This window comes from Kogia breviceps, chromosome X, assembly GCF_026419965.1.
Source record: "Kogia breviceps isolate mKogBre1 chromosome X, mKogBre1 haplotype 1, whole genome shotgun sequence".
NCBI lineage: Eukaryota > Metazoa > Chordata > Mammalia > Artiodactyla > Physeteridae > Kogia > Kogia breviceps.
The window spans coordinates 31,842,401-31,861,713 of NC_081330.1; the positions used below are offsets into that span (position 1 = coordinate 31,842,401).

Here is a 19,313-nt window from a genome sequence, read left to right on the forward strand (position 1 = left end):
TTATTTTTCTACTGTTTTATTCATAATGCTTAGGTCAATGCATGGCACAAAGTAGGCACTAAATAAATATTTGTTAAATGTATAAAAGAATACACCCCCCTCAACAGATCATAACCTCACTCTAAACCCAACTTCACCATATGCCAGTATATAGCCTCATGAGGATACATATCCACTCTGCAAAGTCAATACACTATCTGGTCAGTTCTCAGCAGTTACATATTTAATAATGGCAAAAATGGCAATAGCTATTGTACAGTACCTGTCATATACCAAGCACAGTGTTAGTTAGGTACTTCATTTTTAGTTATATTCCATACAACACAAAAAATTCTGTAGTGTCAGTTCTGTTATCCTACAGAGTGAGGAAAATGTGTCCCAAAGTTTCAGACTTGTTCAAGTCTACAGTGTGAGTAAAGAATTTTGCTCCAAATCTGACACCTTTTCCTGAACACTAAGGTACCTCCTATCACCATACACTATTTCTTATTGAATAATAAATTCAATTACTTTTATAATAGAGGACAATATTCCTTGTACAGGGTTTTCAAGAAGTCTACTTCCAAACATACAAGATGTACAATTATGGCTGATCACAATTATCCCCTAAGATTCTTATTAAATATATTCCTTCCTGGATTTCACTACAGACCTGTTAATTCAAAATATTTAGAATTTCAGTGAAAATTTAGTTTTCATATTTGTCTTGTTAAGAAGACAAATGGATTTTTCAAGTTGTCTCAATGGAATTAAAGTGTATTTTCTTTAGATAAATTTATGTGATCAGGCACGTTCCAGACAAGAAATATGTGAAAAGTTTTGTGAAGTTGCATAGCAAAAAGCCCATATAGCATAATTTCCATGGGGGAGGTCAATTAGTTGAATGAGATTAAATCTTGTTTTCAGAGGTAAAAATTGTGTAGTGTTTCATAAGACATTCTCCTACATTCAGTCATTCATTCAAAGATTATGTCAGCCTTAATAACTCCAAAAATCACAGGCATCCCCACCAATATTGAAAATAATGGCAAAGACTGAATAATAGACACTGTAAAATTTTAGTTCATTTGTGCAAATGAAAAAATACAAGGGCTTTATTTCTAAGAAATAATGGAAACAAGCTTTGCCTTGCACAAAGTAGGCACTCAATAAATATTTGTTAAGTGTATAAAGGAATATTCCCACCCTGCAGATTATAATCCCATCACAGAAAAAAATAATAATTTTCCAATATTCTGATAATATAATTAAGGAATGTGGAAATGTTGGACTGTAAAGCAATCCCAAAACTAGAATGGAAATAAAGAAGTTATAATTGATGTCTTTAAGTTAACATATATGAAAAGATGAATAACCACAAAAAAGTTTTAAGAATTCTCTAATTCATTTCATAAAATAATAGTGTCAATATCAAAACTTACAAATACTGAAAAAATAAGACTAGAGACAAATAACATTCATTGATATAGATTCAAAATTACAAACAAAATGTTCACAAAAAGAATCCAGCAAAGAGTAAAATGAAAAATACATTACAGTAAAACAAAACTTATTCCAGGAATGCAATGGTAATTTAATATCATAAAAATCTGCCAATATAATCCCTTATATTAACATCTGTAAAGAACTTTTATGATCTTTTAATAGATTTTTAAGAATAACTTGATAAAACACAGAAGCCATTTCTAACTAAAACTTTAATTATATAGAGATAAAAAGAAGCCCCTTAAATTGGATAACATACAAAAACTTACAGCAATTATTGTAAATAGTAATGCATTAAATACATTTCAATTACATTAAATTTAAAAATTGGACAGGACAGTCTTTACAAAGCCTTTGAAGCAGCTACCATAACCATACTCAGTGAAGAAAGGGTGGATGTTGTTGAAATTAACAGAAAGAGGACTTCTCAAATAAGAAATAGAACGTATGAAAAGAACCAAATGAGGAGTTTAGAGCTGCAGAAAAAATCTGAAAGAAAAAAATCACCAGGTGGGCTCAATAGAAGAATGGCTATGGTAGATGAAGAGTCATTAAAACTGAATGCAGATCAACAGAAATTATCCAAACTGAACAAGAATGAGAAAAAATTAAAAATAAATAAACATAGTAGGGACCTATGGGACATATGTATGCATCTAACATTTATGCCATTGGAATTTGAGGAGAGGAGAGATTGATACAGGAAAAAACATTTGAAGAAATAACTAAAATATTCCATATTTGATGAAAAATAAATTTACAGATTTAAGAAGTTCTGCAAAACCCAAATGGTTAAACTCAAATAAAATCATGCCTAGACACATAATAATCTGGTGAAAACAAAAGTTAAAGAAAAAACTTTTTAAGCAGCTGAGAAAAATGACTTTCATCAGAGGCCAGAAGGCAGTATAATCACAATTCAGAATTTTATATTCAGTGAAAATATCTTCAGAGAATGAATGTGAAAGAAAGAGATTTTCATAGGAGGGGAAACTAAGAGATTGATTGCTAGGATACTTTAAAAATTTTTAAGGATGTTCTTCAGAAAGAAAGAAAACTTGTAAAAAATATACAAACAGCTCATGCAGTTCATTATCAATAAAACAAACAACCCAATCAAAAAATGGGCAGAAGACCTAAATAGACATTTCATACATACAGATGGGCAAGAAACTCACGAAAAGATGCTCAACATCACTAATTATTAGAGAAATGCAAATCAAAACTACACACCAGTCAGAATGGCCATCATCAAAATGTCTACACATAATAAATGTTGGAGAGGGTGTGGAGAAAAAATAACCCTCCTACACTGCTGGTGGGAATGTAAATTGGTACAACCACTATGGAGAACAGTCTGGAGGTTCCTCAAAAAACTAAGAATGGAACTACCATATGTTCCAGCAATCCCAATCCGGGGCATATACCTGGAGAAAACTATAAATCAAAAAGATACATGCACCCCTGAAGGCAGACAGCAGAAGCAAGAAGAACTACAATCCTGCAGGCTGTGGAATGAAAACCACATTCACAGAAAGATAGACAAAGGGAAAAGGGAGAAGACTATGTACCAGATGAAAGAACAAGATAAAACCCGAGAAAAACAACTAAATGAAGTGGAGATAGACCACCTTCCAAAAAAAGAATTCAGCATAATGATAGTGAAGATGATCCAGGACCTTGGAAAAAAGAATGGAGGCAAAGATTGAGAAATGCAAGAAATGTTTAACAAAGACCTAGAAGAATTAAAGAAAAAACACCTAGAAGAATTAAAGAACAAACAGAGATGAACAATACAATAACTGAAATGAAAAATACACTAGAAGGAATCAATATCAGAATAACTGAGGCAGAAGAACGGTTAAGTGACCTGGAAAACAAAATGGTGGACTTCACTTCCACGGAACAGAATAAAGAAAAAAGAAAAGAAATGAAGATAGCTTAAGAGACCTCTGGGACAACAGTAAACGTACCAACATTCACATGATAGGGGTCCCAGAAGGTGAAGAGAGAGAGAAAGGACCTGAGAAAATATTTGAAGAGTTTACAGTTGAAAATTTCCCTAACATGGGAAAGGAAATAACCACCCAAGTCGAGGAAGCTCAGAGAGTCCCATGCAGGATAAACCCAAAGAGAAATATGCCAAGACACAAAGTAATCAAACTGACAAAAATAAAGACAAAGAAAAATTATTAAAAGCAACAAGGGAAAAATGACAAATAACGTATAAGGGAACTCCCATAAGGTTAATGCTGATTTCTCAGCAGAAACGCTGCAAGCCAGAAAGGAATGGCATGATATATGTAAAGTTATGAAAGGAAAGAAACTGCAACCAAGATTATTCTACCCAGCAAGGGTCTCATTCAGATTCAACAGAGAAATCAAAAGCTTTACAGACAAGCAAAAGCTAAGAGAATTCAGCACCACCAAACCAGCTCCCCAACAAATGCTAATGGAACTTATCTAAGTGGAAACACAAGAGAAGAAAAGGACTTACAAAAACAAACCAAAAACAATTAAGAAAATGGTAATAGGAATATACATATTAATAATTACCTTAAATGTGAATGGATTAAGTGCTCCAATCAAAAGACACAGGTTTGCTGAATGGATACAAAAACAAGGCCCTTAAAAATGCTGTCTACAAGAGGCCCACTTCAGACCTACGGACACATACATACTGAAAGTGCGGGGATGGGAAAAGATATTCCATGAAAATGGAAATCAAAAGAAAGCTGGAGTAGCAATACTCATATCAGACAAAACAGACTTTAAAATAAGCAATGTTACAAGAGACAAGGAAGGACACTACATAATGATCAAGGGATCAATCCAAGAAGAAGATATAACAGTTATAAATATATATGCACCCAGCATAGGAACACCACAATACATAAGGCAAATGCTAACAGCTATAAAAGAAGAAATCGACAGTAATACAATAATAGTGGGCAACTTTAATGCCTCACTTACACCAATGGACAGATCATCCAGACAGAAAATTAATAAGGAAACACAAGCTTTAAATGATACATTACACAAGATGGACTTAATTGATATTTATAGGACATTCCATTGAAAAACAAAAGAATACACATTTTTCTCAAGTGCTCATGGAACATTCTCCAGGATAGATCATATCTTGGGTCACAAATCTAGCCTGGGTAAATTTAAGAAAATTGAAATCATATCAAGTATCTTTTCCGACCACAATGCTATGAGACTAGATATCAAATACAGGAAAAGATCTGTAAAAAATACAAACACATGGAGGCTAAACAATACACTACTTAATAACAAAGTGATCACTGAAGAAATCAAAGAGGAAATCAAAAAATACTTAGAAACAAATGACAATGGAGACATGACAACCCAAAACCTATGGGATGCAGCAAAAGCAGTTCTAAAAGGGAAGTTTATAGCAATAAAATCCTACCATAAAAAACAGGAAAAATCTTGAATAAACAACCTAACTTTGCACCTAAAGCAATTAGAGAAAGAAGAACAAAAAACCCCCAAATTTAGCAGAAAGAAAGAAATCATAAAGATCAGATCAGAAATAAATGAAAAAGAAATGAAGGAAATGATAGCAAAGATCAATAAAACTAAAAGGTGCTTCTTTGAGAAGATAAATAAAATTGATAAACCATTAGCCAGACTCATCAAGAAAAAAAGGGAGAAGACTCAAATCAATAGAATTAGAAATGAAAAAGGCGACGTAACAACTGACACTGCAGAAATACAAAAGATTATTAGAGATTACTACAAGCAACTATATGGCAATAAAATGGACAACCTGGAAGAAATGGACAAATTCTGAGAAATGCACAACCTGCTGAGACTAAACCAGGAAGAAATAGAAAATATGAACAGACCAATCACAAGCACTGAAATTGAAACTGTGATTAAAAATCTTCCAACAAACAAAAGCCCAGGACCAGATGGCTTCACAGGTGAATTCTATCAAACATTTAGAGAAGAGCTAACACCTATCCTTCTCAAAGTCTTCCAAAATATAGCAGAGGGAGGAACACTCCAAAACTCACTCTATGAGGCCACCATCATCCTGATACCAAAACCAGACAAAGATGTCACACACACACAAAAAAAACCACAGGCCAATATCACTGATGAACATAGATGCAAAAATCCTCAACAAAATACTAGCAAACAGAATCCAACAGCACATTAAAAGGATCATACACCATGATCAAGTGGGTTTTATCCCAGGAATGCAAAGATTCTTCAATATACGTAAATCAATCAACGTGATACACCATATCAACAAGCTGAAGGAGAAAAACCATATGATCATCTCGATAGATGCAGAGAAAGCTTTGGACTAAATTCAACACCCATTTATGATAAAAACCCTGCAGAAAGTAGGCATAGAGGGAACTTTCCTCAACATAATAAAGGCCATATATGAAAAACCCAGAGCCAGCATCGTTCTCAATGGTGAAAAACTGAAACCATTTCCACTAAGATCAGGAAAAAGACAAGGTTGCCCACTCTCACCACTCTTATTCAACATAGTTTTGGAAGTTCTAGCCACAGCAATCAGAGAAGAAAAAGACATAAAAGGAATCCAAATTGGAAAAGAAGTAAAGCTGTCACTGTTTGCAGATGACATGATACTATACATAGAGAATCCTAAGGATGCTACCAGAAAACTACTAGAGCTCATCAATGAATTTGGTAAAGTAGCAGGATACAAAATTAATGCATAGAAATCTCTTGCATTCCTATACGCTAATGATGAAAAATCTGAGAGTGAAATTAAGAGAACACTCCCATTTACCATTGCAACAAAAAGGATAAAATATCTAGGATTAACCTATCTAAGGAGACAAAAGACCTGTATGCAGAAAACTATAAGACACTGATGAAAGAAATTACAAATGATACAAATAAGTGGAGAAATATACCATGTTCTTGGATTGGAAGAATCAACATTGTGAAAATGACTCTACTACCCAAAGCAATCTACAGATTCAATGCAATCCCTATCAAACTACCACTGGCATTTTTTACAGAACTAGAACAAAAAATTTCACAATTTGTATGGAAACACAAAAGACCCTGAATAGCCAAAGCAATCTTGAGAACAAAAAAATGGAGCTGGAGGAATTAGGCTCCCTGACTTCAGACTATCCTACAAATCTACAGTAATCAAGACAGTATGGTACTGGCACAAAAATAGAAGTATAGATCAATGGAACAGGATAGAAAGCCCAGAGATAAACCCACACACATATGGTCACCTTATCTTTGATAAAGGAGGGAAGGATATGCAGTGGAGAAAAAACAGCCTCTTCAATAAGTGGTGCTGAGAAAACTGGACAGGTACATGTAAAAGTATGAAATTAGAACACTCCCTAACACCATACACAAAAATAAACTCAAAATGGGTTAAAGACCTAAATGTAAGGCCAGACACTATCAAACTCTTAGAGGAAAACATAGGCAGAACACTCTATGACATAAATCACAGCAAGATCCTTTTTGACCCACCTCCTAGAGAAATGGAAATAAAAACAAAAATAAACCAATGGGATCTAATGAAACTTAAAAGCTTTTGCACAGCAAAGGATACCATAAACAAGACCAAAAGACAACCCTCAGAATGGGAGAAAATATTTGCAAATGAAGCAACTGACAAAGGATTAATATCCAAAATTTATAAGCAACTCATGCAGCTCAGTAACAAAAAACCAAATAACCCAATCCAAAAAATGGCCAGAAGAACTAAATAGACATTTCTCCAAAGAAGATATACAGATTGCCAACAAACACATGAAAGAATGCTCAACATCATTAATCATTAGAGAAATGCAAATCAAAACTACAATGAGATATCATCTCACACTGGTCAGAATGGCCATCATCAAAAACTCTAGAAACAATAAATGCTGGAGAGGGTGTGGAGAAAAGGGAACCCTCTTGCACTGCTGGTGGGAATGTAAATTGATACAGCCACTATGGAGAACAGTATGGAGGTTCCTTAAAAAAATAAAAATAAAACTACCATATGACTCAGCAATCCCACTACTGGGCATATACCCTGAAAAAACCATAATTCAAAAAGAGTCATGTACCAAAATCTTCATTGCAGCTCTATTTACAATAGCCAGGACATGGAAGCAACCTAAGTGTCCATCAACAGATGAATGGATAAAGAAGATGTGGCACATATATACAGTGGAAGATTACTCAGCCATAAAAAGAAATGAAACTGAGTTATTTGTAATGTGGTGGATAGACTTGGAGTCTGTCATACAGAGTGAAGTAAGTCAGAAGGAGAAAAACAAATACCGTATGCTAACACATATATATGGAATCTAAGAAAAAAAAATGTCATGAAGAGATTAGTGGTAGGACTGGAATAAAACATAGACCTACTAGAGCATGGACTTGAGGATATGGGGAGGGGGAAGGGTAAGCTGTGACGATGTGAGAGAGTGGCAGGGACATATACACACTACCAAAAGTAAATTAGATAGCTAGTGGGAAGCTGTCACATAGCACAGGGAGTTCACCTCTGTGCTTAGTGACCACCTAGAGGGGTGGGATAGGGAGGGTGGGAGGGAGGGTGATGCAAGAGGGAAGAGATATGGGAACATATGTATATGTATAACTGATTCTCTTTGTTGTAAAGGAGAAACTAACACACTATTGTAAAACAGTTATACTCAAATAAAGATGAAAAAAAAATAGTGACATTTGCAGAGATGTGGATAGACCTAGAGACTGTCATACAGAGTGAACTAAGTCAGAAAGAGAAAAACAAATGTCATATAATATTGCTTATATGTGGAATCTAGAAAAATGTTACCACTGAACTTATTTGCAAAGCAGAAATAGAGACACAGATGTAGAGAAGAAACTTATGGATAGCAAGGGGGGAAGGGGGGATGGGATGAATTGAGAGATTGGGACTGACATATATACACTACTATGAATAAAATAGATAAGTAATGAGAACCTACTGTATAGCACAGGGAACTCTACTCAGTGCTCTGTGGTGACCTTAATTGGAAGGAAATCTAAAAAAGAGGGGATATATGTATAAGTATAACTGATTCACTTTGCTGTACAGTAGAAACTAACATAACATTGTAAAGCAACTATACTCCAATAAAAATTAATAAAAAATGAAGGTTCCTGATTTAAAAAAAAAGAATAAGTGAGGAACAACAGAAATGGTAAACAATCTGGGAAAATATAATAATTATTTTTATTTTCTTAAATCTTTAAAATATATGTGACTGTCAAAAAGAAAAATTATAAAATCATCTGAAAGTTCTCAATGTATATAGATGTACTCCATATTGCAATTAAAACAAAAAGGGTGAGGGCCAAGGTGACTATATGGTTGTAAGTTTTTTATATTCACTTGAAGTGAATAAAGTACTAATTTTAAGGAAATTTTGACAGATTAGGTATGCATATTTCAATCTAAGAGGCAATCACTAAAAAATTATACAGAGAAATATAGTAAAAGTTCAACAGATTGATAAAAATGGAATACTAAAATGAAATGCAGAACCCACCAAATAATTCATAAATAGAAAGAAAGGAATGAAAAAGTGAAGGGATAAATAGAAAATAATAAAATAGCAGACATAATTACAAACAAATTAATAATTGCATTAAATGTAAATGGTATAAGGTGTAATTTGTATCAATTTAAAGAGATAGCCATGTTGGATTATAAAGAAGAACAATAATACTATATGCTGTCTATAAGAAACCTACAAGTTTAAATACAATGTAGATAGATATATAGTAAGAGAATGGAAAAAGATAAACTATGCAAACACTAATCAAAGAATGCTGGAGTTGCTATATTAATATTAGACAAAGTAAATTTCAGATCAAAGAATATTACTAGGGATAACAGAAACCATTTTATAGTGATAAAAGTGTCAATTCCTCAAGGGAATATAACCATGGTAAACATTTATGCACCTAATAACAGAGATTCAAATTTCATGAAGCAAAAAAAAAAGAAAAGAAAGAAAACAAAAGTACAATCACTATATATATGTATATATATATTTATTACATATATATATACACACACACACACATATATATATATGTACAATGGACCATTGCTTCATCTTCAAAAGAATGAAATTAAGATACATGGTACAACATGGAGGAACCTTGAAGGCATTATTCTTAGTGAAATAAGCCAGACACAGAATGATGACTCCACTTACATAAGGTTTGTAAAATAGTCAAATTCACAGAGACAGAAAGTAGAATGGTAGTTAACAGGGGCTGGGGGAAAGGAGCAAGAGGAGTTATTGTTTAACGGGTACAGAGTTTCAGTTTGGAATGATAAATTCTGCAAATGGATAGTGGTAATGGCTTCACAACTGTGTGAATATACTTAATGTTACTGAACTGTATGCTTAAAAATGGTTAAAATGATGAATTTTATGATATGTATCTTTTACCAAAAAAAGGAAATAGCACTTTTCCAGCCACCTTAGAAGCCCTTCCTTGTGCTCTGACCCAATTTGTAAACACTTCTGCCCCCCAAATTAACCACAGTCCTGACATTTACAGTAACCAGTAACTTAATACTTCTTTATAGCTCTATCAATAAAGTGTGCATTCCCTAGGGGAAAAAAAGTACAATCACAATTATACTTTGAGATTTCAACATCTCTTCCTCAGTAATTAACATAACAAGTAGACAGAAAATTACCAATGATATGAAAGAACTGAACAGCACTAACAACAAACTAGGACAAATTGGCATTTCCAAAACACTCTACCCAACAATAGGAGTATACACATCCTTTTTAGGGGTCATGGAAATCGATTGGGAAACAACACATCCTGAGCCATAAATTAAATCTTAAGGAATTAAAATAATTGATATCATACAATGTATATTCTCTGACCATAATAGAATTAACCTAAAAATCAGTAACAAAAAGATATCTTGAAAACGTCAAAGCATCTGGCAATTAACACAGGTCTACACAATCCATGTTTCAAAAAGGAAGATAAATTAACTTAGAAAATAATTTGAACTAAATGAAAATTAAAACATCAAAATTTGTGTGACGGTGTTAAGGCAGTACTCAGAGGGAAATTACTAACATTAATGCTTTATTTTAGAAAAGAAAAAATATCTCAGATCCATGATCTAAGCTTCCATATTAAATGGACAAAGAAGGGTAAAAATTAAATCCAAAGTATCAGAAGAAAGGAGGTAATAAATACAAAAGCAGAAATCAATGAAATTGAGGAAAGACAATAACAGGCAAAATTCAATGAAATGAAATGTTGGTTATTTGAAAAGATTGATAAAATTGATAAACTTCCAGACAGACTGAGGGAGAAAAATAAAACTAGAAGACACAAATTATCAATATCAGTGATGAAAGAAGGAATATCTCTATAGACTCCATAGACAGGTAAGGGAATGATAATTATAAACAATGATTTGCCCATAAATTTTGTGGGATTTTTGGGGTCCTTAGACATGAAATCACTAATTTCCTGAACCATGAACCAAGGCCAGAATTTCAGTGGAGAGTGTGCTGCTGAGAATAAAATAAAATAAAATAAAATAAAAAAGATACAAGAGCTCTGAATCCCCAAACCTGAGTCAGCCTTTTCCTTAGCCTAACATTGGCCCACTTGCACTCTTTGAAGACTGCCAAAGCCAGGGCATTTTACTGGAAACTTAACCCAGATTTGAATGAATAGTGAATAAAGCCTTTTTAGAACTCCAAAGTCTTTTGAGATGGCCAGGTTAATGTGGACCCTAACTTAAAGTCTGGAAAACTCAATGGCATCCTAGGCTGTCACTCAGGTTGATGCTATTGACAGAATTGATTATCAGCAGCGATTCCTATAGATTAGTAATTTTCATATACAGGTCCATAGTGAAATTTTCAGTCTATGGAGAAAATTGAGAAAGTTAAGTAAGACAGTGTATTTTTAATAAAGCTATGTTTATTCCATTTAAATATATTTTATTTAATAAATAAATTAGTCCAATAAATATATGGACTTATTTTTATTCTGAGATTATCCTTCCTAGAGAATCCAGAAGTAGAAGATTCTAGCCCATAAAATTCAGTAAAGCTGGATTTTGCTTTACTATTTTATTCCTTATCCCATGTTTTTGAAGGGCTCAGTCCTGTTCTTGGTGTCTCCTACCACCTTGCCTTTGACGGAGTCTCCTGGATATCACTGGATACTGCATCTTACATCAGTTATTTCTTCTAAATGCTTTCGGGGAATGCCACTAACTTTCTCCCTTGGAATCACACCCACTCTCTTGTAACTTGATTCTTCCCTGATACTAGACTGTGTTTGCACCCACTTGAACTTGATTTAGAATTACTGGATCTTCTCTGGGCCACTGCACCCAAATCTCCTGCTTCTGAAGTTGAGACATTTAAAAAAGTATTACCTTGACACTCAGACCTGAAATTCTGGGCTGCTTTTTAGGCTATAACCTTTGCTTCTCTCTGCAGTAGGAATTAAATTATCTCTCCATCTATCTACTCTGTCTCTGAGCACCCTAAGTAAATATGTCCAACTACTAAACTCACCTACCTTGGTGTAGTGCTGAGAAGAAGAGGTGCAATTCTGGAGACATTACCTGTATGGCTAGTGGAGTTGCTGGGAACTCTGCAGGTCCTTCATCTGGCTACTATTGTTCAATAATTTCCTACTGGCCCTGAGCTTACAGATCCACTCATACACCCACTGTCTCTTATGAGCCAAGGTCATAGAAAACAGTACTCTATCCTCTAATGAAGATTTGTCAGAATGCCTTTCTAGTGATGTAGCTCAGCATCTGTACTTCCTTGACACGTAGATTTTATGGTTCTTCAGTGAGGCAGAGTGGTGTTTCTGGCATATGTCCTGATGATGTGGGCGGTCTGGTATGTCTCGACGATGTGGGCGGGGAAATGGGACATCCTACATATGCAACCAGCCAGCCCCTTCTTAGTATAAAATAGGGATTTCCTGGCAGCACTATGCAGGATGTTCAACCTCCCCGCCCATGTGAGTGTTAACTGCTTCATCATGAAGTTCCTTCCAGTTTCTGTCAAAGGGCTTGTCACTTGATGTGTCTTTGTGTGAACCATTTCAGGGAGACCTCTTCCAAGCTGGTCTTCTGTTCTCGATGAACTGGCTATGATTACTAATGGCCTACATGATCTAGAAGCTTGGTAACTAATAACCCACCTCTTACTCAAACTTAAACCCCATATCTCTAACAATATACTTTTCCATCAACTTAAATAAAAAGAGAAAATTCTCTTGACATGGATGCCAAGATATATCATGGATTACAAAAATTCTCCAGTTCCACTTCCAATTTTGTCGACCCTTACTAAATACATACATAAACCTCTAAATTATATAAGCCACTCTAAATAATATAAACACAGACTTCTTATATTAGAGGCAATTCTATTGTTAGAAGAATCTAGATGGGCTGCATACACTTATCCCAGTTATCCCAGGTTATCCCAGTTGTAATTAACCATCTTATATGTATCACAAGTTATTTGCCAAAAACATAGGTCTAGAAGTATCATCCTGAGACTCGCTGCTCTGTGGCTATGCAATCTGACTACCACATCCTGAAATAAATAAGAAACTTAGCTAGAGACAGATTCTGTCGGCCTCGTTCTTTCAGCTGAATAAATTTTGCATTATGTACTTTCCTATCTCAAGCATCTCAGCTCTGAGAACTTTTCTACCTGTAAAAATTCGTGAATCTGAAGTACCACCAGGACCAGACACCTGAAAGGCTCAATATGATGTATAATACCTTTTTGAATAACACCCTGGATTTGCTTCCCTGAAATAGTCCCACAACCCATCCACCCTGGAGCTTTCCTTATGGTTTGCAATTAAGCTAGTTCCTTTCAAGTTGGCTTCAAGTCTTTCCCTGTGGGAATATGGCAATGATTTCCATGTCTCTGTTAATATTTTCTCCAGAGAATGGAAGACTCAGCAATTTTATGGATCTTGGGTGGGAAAGCGAGAAGGACAAAGAAGAAAGGATGAGTGTTTTCCTGGTGCTTTCTACCTAACCAAGTATACATTAATGAAAAATTCTGCTATTTGTACTATGTGGCTCTACCCTAGCACAGTAGTGCTGGAAAAAGAAAAGATACAGGTAAGAGAATAAGATATTATTGTGGCTTTAAATTTATGCCTCTAGATTTTTTGGTTTTGGTTTTGGCTTCATTTTAATACATGAAGCACACCCATAATCTGGTATTTTATATTCAAAAGAAAAAAAAAGCCTATTTGACTGTGTCATTATGTAAGGTGATTACTAACTCAACAGGAGAAAATATATTTTAAAAAAGTATCTGGTATTCATAATTTATCAAGTCTTGATGATACTAGCAGGATTAAATTTTGGTAATTCTCCTAGGTACTTGAATGATAAATATGATGACCACCCCATCATTCTAATGTTCACTAAAGACCAAAGTAAACCTAAAATGTTCTTTTGAATAATGCCCTTTTATAATAATCCTTTAAATCTCTAATAACATATTCATAAATACTAAAATGCACATTTTATTAAAGATTAGTATTCCAAGTAATGAATAACGTATCCCTGACTGAACAATTTATAATTTGAAATTTTTAGATCAATGTTTCTAACTTTTTTGGTGGCTACTGGTTAATTTACTATTTGGGGGGATACATTTTCTACAATATATTTAAACTAAAGATATAGGACAAAACCTGTAAAATCAATTTACTTTTATCTTAAATTTATATACTAATATTTACTAAAAATCTAGTCAAGTCTAACTTAATAGCTACTGATAGTAGTGTCAACAACATGCTGCCAGGTATCAGGCAGATTTCTTAAAGCATTGAGTAGCAATCGTGATTTTAGAACACTCAAAGTAGCTACGTCAAAGAGACACCATCTATAGCCTTAATTAGAGCACCTTAGTAACTGCTATTTGTGAATTTGTAACCCATACTCATACCTGCTTTCTCTAGTTAGTGATCTTTTTGATTACTTGCAGTAAACACCCAAGGCTTAAAAATACTCAATACATCTCCAAGTGAACTCCAGGTATTAACCTTGAATGCCCCCATGACCTCCCTTCTTTTACATCATAGGTTGAAACCAATATTTATTCACTGCCTTTCATATGCCCAATTTTCAAACATCCCCACATCCTAAGTTTTAGTAAAGCTTTTTGGTTTTTATTTATTCTCTGTTCAAACAGTTTACTCTGAAGAATATGAGAACAGATTAAAAGTTACTGTGAAATTTTAATTAACAGAAAACGGAAACTCCTTCTAAAGCTTATTAAAGGGGAAAAGAAAGCAATATTGACATACAATTTCATAGATAAAAACAAACTATATTTTACATATATATGACTTATAAAGTTGTGGTTTACAATTAAAATATTGCCATTTAAAAAATGTCCCTACAACTTTCACAAATTTGCTTTAAAATAACACAAAACTGCGCCTCGGAGACGCCGCTGCCGCCAGCACAGCCGAAGACCTGAGCCGACACTGGGGGCTGTCCGTGGGCCCCGCACTCCCTCGATGAGTCGGAGAAGAAGTCCCATTGTATCAGAGTAAGATGGACGGTAGGTTTGACTGTGATTGTGGTGAGCTGGAGTCACCTGGTCACTAACAAAAGACATCTTGTTAACCAACTGCCCCCAGGGCTTCCTGTTGAGATATACAGCAACAAAGGAAGAAAAGAAGCAAAACGGAAATAGTGCTTGCCAGCGCCTTAGAATGATGCTGCTCAGGACCAGTCCAACACTGAATGTATCTGCACTGCAAAGAGAATGTTCATAGAAGACTGTTGTGTGCATATTTCTTCACATTTTTGTTAAATGTTAAATCCTTCAGCACAGTAAATCTGAGTGCATAGTATATCATTTCATTCCGTTTGAGTTTCTTGAGTGTTTTCTTTAAATGTCTGCAGAGTTGCTGCCCCTTTATTCACCTATGAGCACTGCAATCTTTTTTTTTTTTTTTTTTTTTTTTTTTTTTTTTTTTTTTTTTTCGGTATGCGGGCCTCTCCCTGTTGTGGCCTCTCCTGTTGTGGAGCACAGGCTCCAGATGCGCAGGCCCAGCGGCCATGGCTCACGGGCCCAGCCGCTCCACGGCATGTGGGATCTTCCCGGACCGGGGCACGAACCCATGTCCCCTGCATCGGCAGGCGGACTCTCAACCACTGCGTCACCAGGGAAGCCCTGCAATCTTTTTAATTCTCAGTATGAGTAGAGCTTTTTGAGCTTTAAATCTAAGGGGAACTCAACAGGCCTGGTTGGCATATGCAATGAAACCACCTTGCTGTGGAAGCAAAATTATTATTTTTTCTACCTTTTTGAAAGATCTTTCCTTTTGATGCCAGTTTTCTTCCTTATTTACACAAGTTCAACATTGAAAGGAAGAGGCAATAGTAAGTGTTTCAAAATGGCAGAGAAATTTGAAAGTCTCATGAAATCTGGGCTCTAGGTATATGGATTTAAAACCATTGGGTTGTGGAGGCAATGGCTTGTTTTTTTTCTGCTGTAGACAATGACTATGACAAAAGAGTAGCCATCAAGAAAATTGTCCTTACTGATCACCAGAGTGTCAAACTCGCTCTATGTGAAATCAAAATTCTTAGACTTGACCATGATAACATTGTGAAAGTGTTTGAAATTCTTGGTCCTAGTGGAAGCCCGTTAACAGGTGATGTGGGCTGTCTTACCAAACTGAACAGTGTTTACATTGTTCAGGAGTACATGGAGGCAGACTTGGCTAATGTCCTGGAGCAGGGCCCATTACTGGAAGAGCATGCCAGGCTTTTCATGTATCAGCTGCTACATGGGCTCAAATATATTCACTCAGCAAACATACTGCACAGAGATCTCAAACCAACTAATCTTTTCATTAATACTGAAGACTTGGTGCTGAAGATAGGTGACTTTGGTCTTGCATGGATCATGGATCCCCATTATTCCCATAAAGGTCATCTTTCTGAAGGACTGGTTCCTAAATGGTCCAGATCCCCACCTCTTTTACTTTCTCCTAATAATTATACGAAAGCCATTGACATGTGGGCTGCAGGCTGCATCTTTGCTGAAATGCTGCCTGGTAAAATCCTCTTTGCAGGTGCACATGAACTTGAACAGATGCAGCTGATTTTAGAGTCTATTCCTGTTGTACATGAGGAAGATTGACAGGAGCTTCTCAGCATAATTCCAGCTTACAGTAGAAATGACATGACTGAGCCACACAAACCCTTAACTCAGTTGCTTCCCGGAATCAGTCGAGAAGCATTGGATTTCCTGGAACAAATTTTGACATTTAGCCCCATGGATCGGTTGACAGCAGAAGTGCTTTCTCATCCTTACGTGAGCATTTATTCTTTTCCAATGGATGAGCCAATTTCAAGTCATCCTTTTCATATTAAAGATGAAGTTGATGATATTTTGCTTATGGATGAAACTCATAGTCACATTTATAACTGGGAAAGGTACCATGATTGTCAATTTTCAGAGCATGATTGGCCTATACATAACAACTTTGATATTGATGAAGTTCACCTTAACCCAAGAGCTCTGTCCGATGTCACTGATGAAGAAGAAGTACAAGTTGATCTCGAAAATATTTGGATGGAGGTTGTGAAAAGTATTTGGAGGATCCTGGTTTAGACACCAATTACTTTACTGAGCCTTGTTGGCAATACCCAGATCATCATGAAAACAAATATAGTGATCTGAAGTGTAGCCATACTGGTAACTACAAAACAAGGTCATCATCATACTTAGATAACTTAGTTTGGAGAAAGAGTGAAGTTAATCATTACTATGAACCCACACTTATTGGAAAGAACAAAGCAAAGAAAAATCTGATAAGAAAGGCAAGTCAAAATGTGAAAGGAATGGATTGGTTAAAGTCCAATAGTGTCACAGCAACTAGCTGAAAAAGAAAGGGAAAGAATCAGGGATTTGATTTTGATTCCTTTATTGCAGGAACTATTCAGCTTAGTTCACAACATGAGCCTACTGCTGTTGATGACAAATTAAATGACTTGAATAGATCAGTTTCCCAACTAGAATCGAAAAGTTTGATATCAAAGTCAGTAAGCCGAGAAAAACAGGAAAAAGGAATGGCCAATTTGGCTCAGTTAGAAGGCTTGTACCAGTCTTCTTGGGATAGCCAGTTTGTGGGTGATGGGGAGGACTGTTTTCTCATAGTCAGTTTTGTTGTGAGGTAAGGAAGGATGAGGAAATTGAAAAGGAAAACACTTAATCGTTACCTGGACAAGTTCTTTAGCAAGGAAGAAGATATTGAAATGTGAGCCGGTAGAGCATGGGAAGCTTGAGGAGAGAGGAAGTGAGGAAGGATTTCTGAACAACAGGGGGGAGTTCCTCTTTAACAAGCAGCTTGAATCCATAGGCATCCCACAGTTTCATAGTCCAGCTGGGTCACCACTTAAGTCAATACAGGCCACATTAACACCTCCTTCTATGAAATCTTCCCCTCAGATTTCTCATAAAACATACAGCAGCATTCTGAAACATCTGAACTAAAACACTCAGCAGACATTTCTTTTTGTATTCTTCATGAAATGTGTTTTGTCTTTGTTATTACTAGTGTTTAAGTCATTTATTTACTTGAATCAGATGGTGTCATTTAGAAAGGATTTTTTTCTTGGTTTTTAAAATCCAGACTTTTTTTCTACATGTGAGATGGTTTCCATTTTAACTGGCATGTCATTTGCACACAAAAATAAAGAATAGAGCAAAATAATGCAATGTGGGAGGAGACAAAAGAAATGCACTAAGACAAGTAAAAAACATTCTCTCATAGAACAGTGATCCGTTTTACAGGAAACAAAAATCTTGCCTTGAAATTTACACAGTGAGACTGTACATAATTGCATGAAAATATCTATTTTTTCCTTAAAATATTTTTCATTCTTGAGTATTTTCAAGTTTTTCATACTGTACACATTTCTTAAAAACACATGATACCAGCAGCAACTGAAAATGAATGACGAATTTGGTACACACGTGTTATCTACCTCAAGGTAACAGAAGTATGTGGCAAAATAGTGCTTCACAATACGCACATCTATTTAGCCAGCGTTTATGGCAGTAAACTATTCTTAATAAGATTCACTCACCATCGGACTTTCCCGGTGGCGCATTGATTAAGAATCCACCTGCCAATGCAGGGCACACAGGTTCGAGCCCTGGTCTGGGAGGATCCCGCATGCCACGGAGCAACTAAGCCTGTGCGCCACAACTACTGAAGCCTGTGGGCCTAGAGCCCTTGCTCTGCAACAAGAGAAGCCACTGCAATGAGAAGCCTGTGCACTGCAACAAAGAGTAGTCCCCTCTGGCCGCAACTAGAGGAAGCCCGCACGCAGCAATGAAGACCCAACGCAGCCAAAAATAAATACATAAATACATAAAAATTAAAAAAAAAAGATTCACTCACCGTTTATAAATGTTCTGGTATGCATTCTTTATAGTGAAGTGTTACTACATCACATCTTATTTATTTTAGCAAATCAATATATTTTCTGTATTTAATTCTAAAAAATTAACTTAGTTTTTGAAATTTATTTGCAAATACACTTTTTCCATTTGGCACTATGGTTTGTTGTCTACTTAGCTGAATATATGTCAGCTTATCCTAAGGCTGTCCATGTACTTAATTTACTTAAGTATTCATTTTAAGTAAAGCGCTCACTGTGTATAGGAATTTGTATTTTGGAGGTACTTGATCTATCTACAAAGAAAAATTAGGAATTACTTTATTATAAAATG

General features: G+C 35.4%; 1 protein-coding gene and 1 pseudogene across 1 annotated transcript in view; one reads left to right on the top strand and one right to left on the bottom strand.

The window, feature by feature from the left end:
- The window catches only part of HTR2C (5-hydroxytryptamine receptor 2C), a 256,248-nt gene that overhangs the window by 45,294 nt on the left and 191,641 nt on the right, over positions 1–19,313 (bottom strand). The window lies entirely within an intron of this gene.
- Positions 15,961–18,069, top strand: LOC131747696 (mitogen-activated protein kinase 6 pseudogene; annotated as a pseudogene).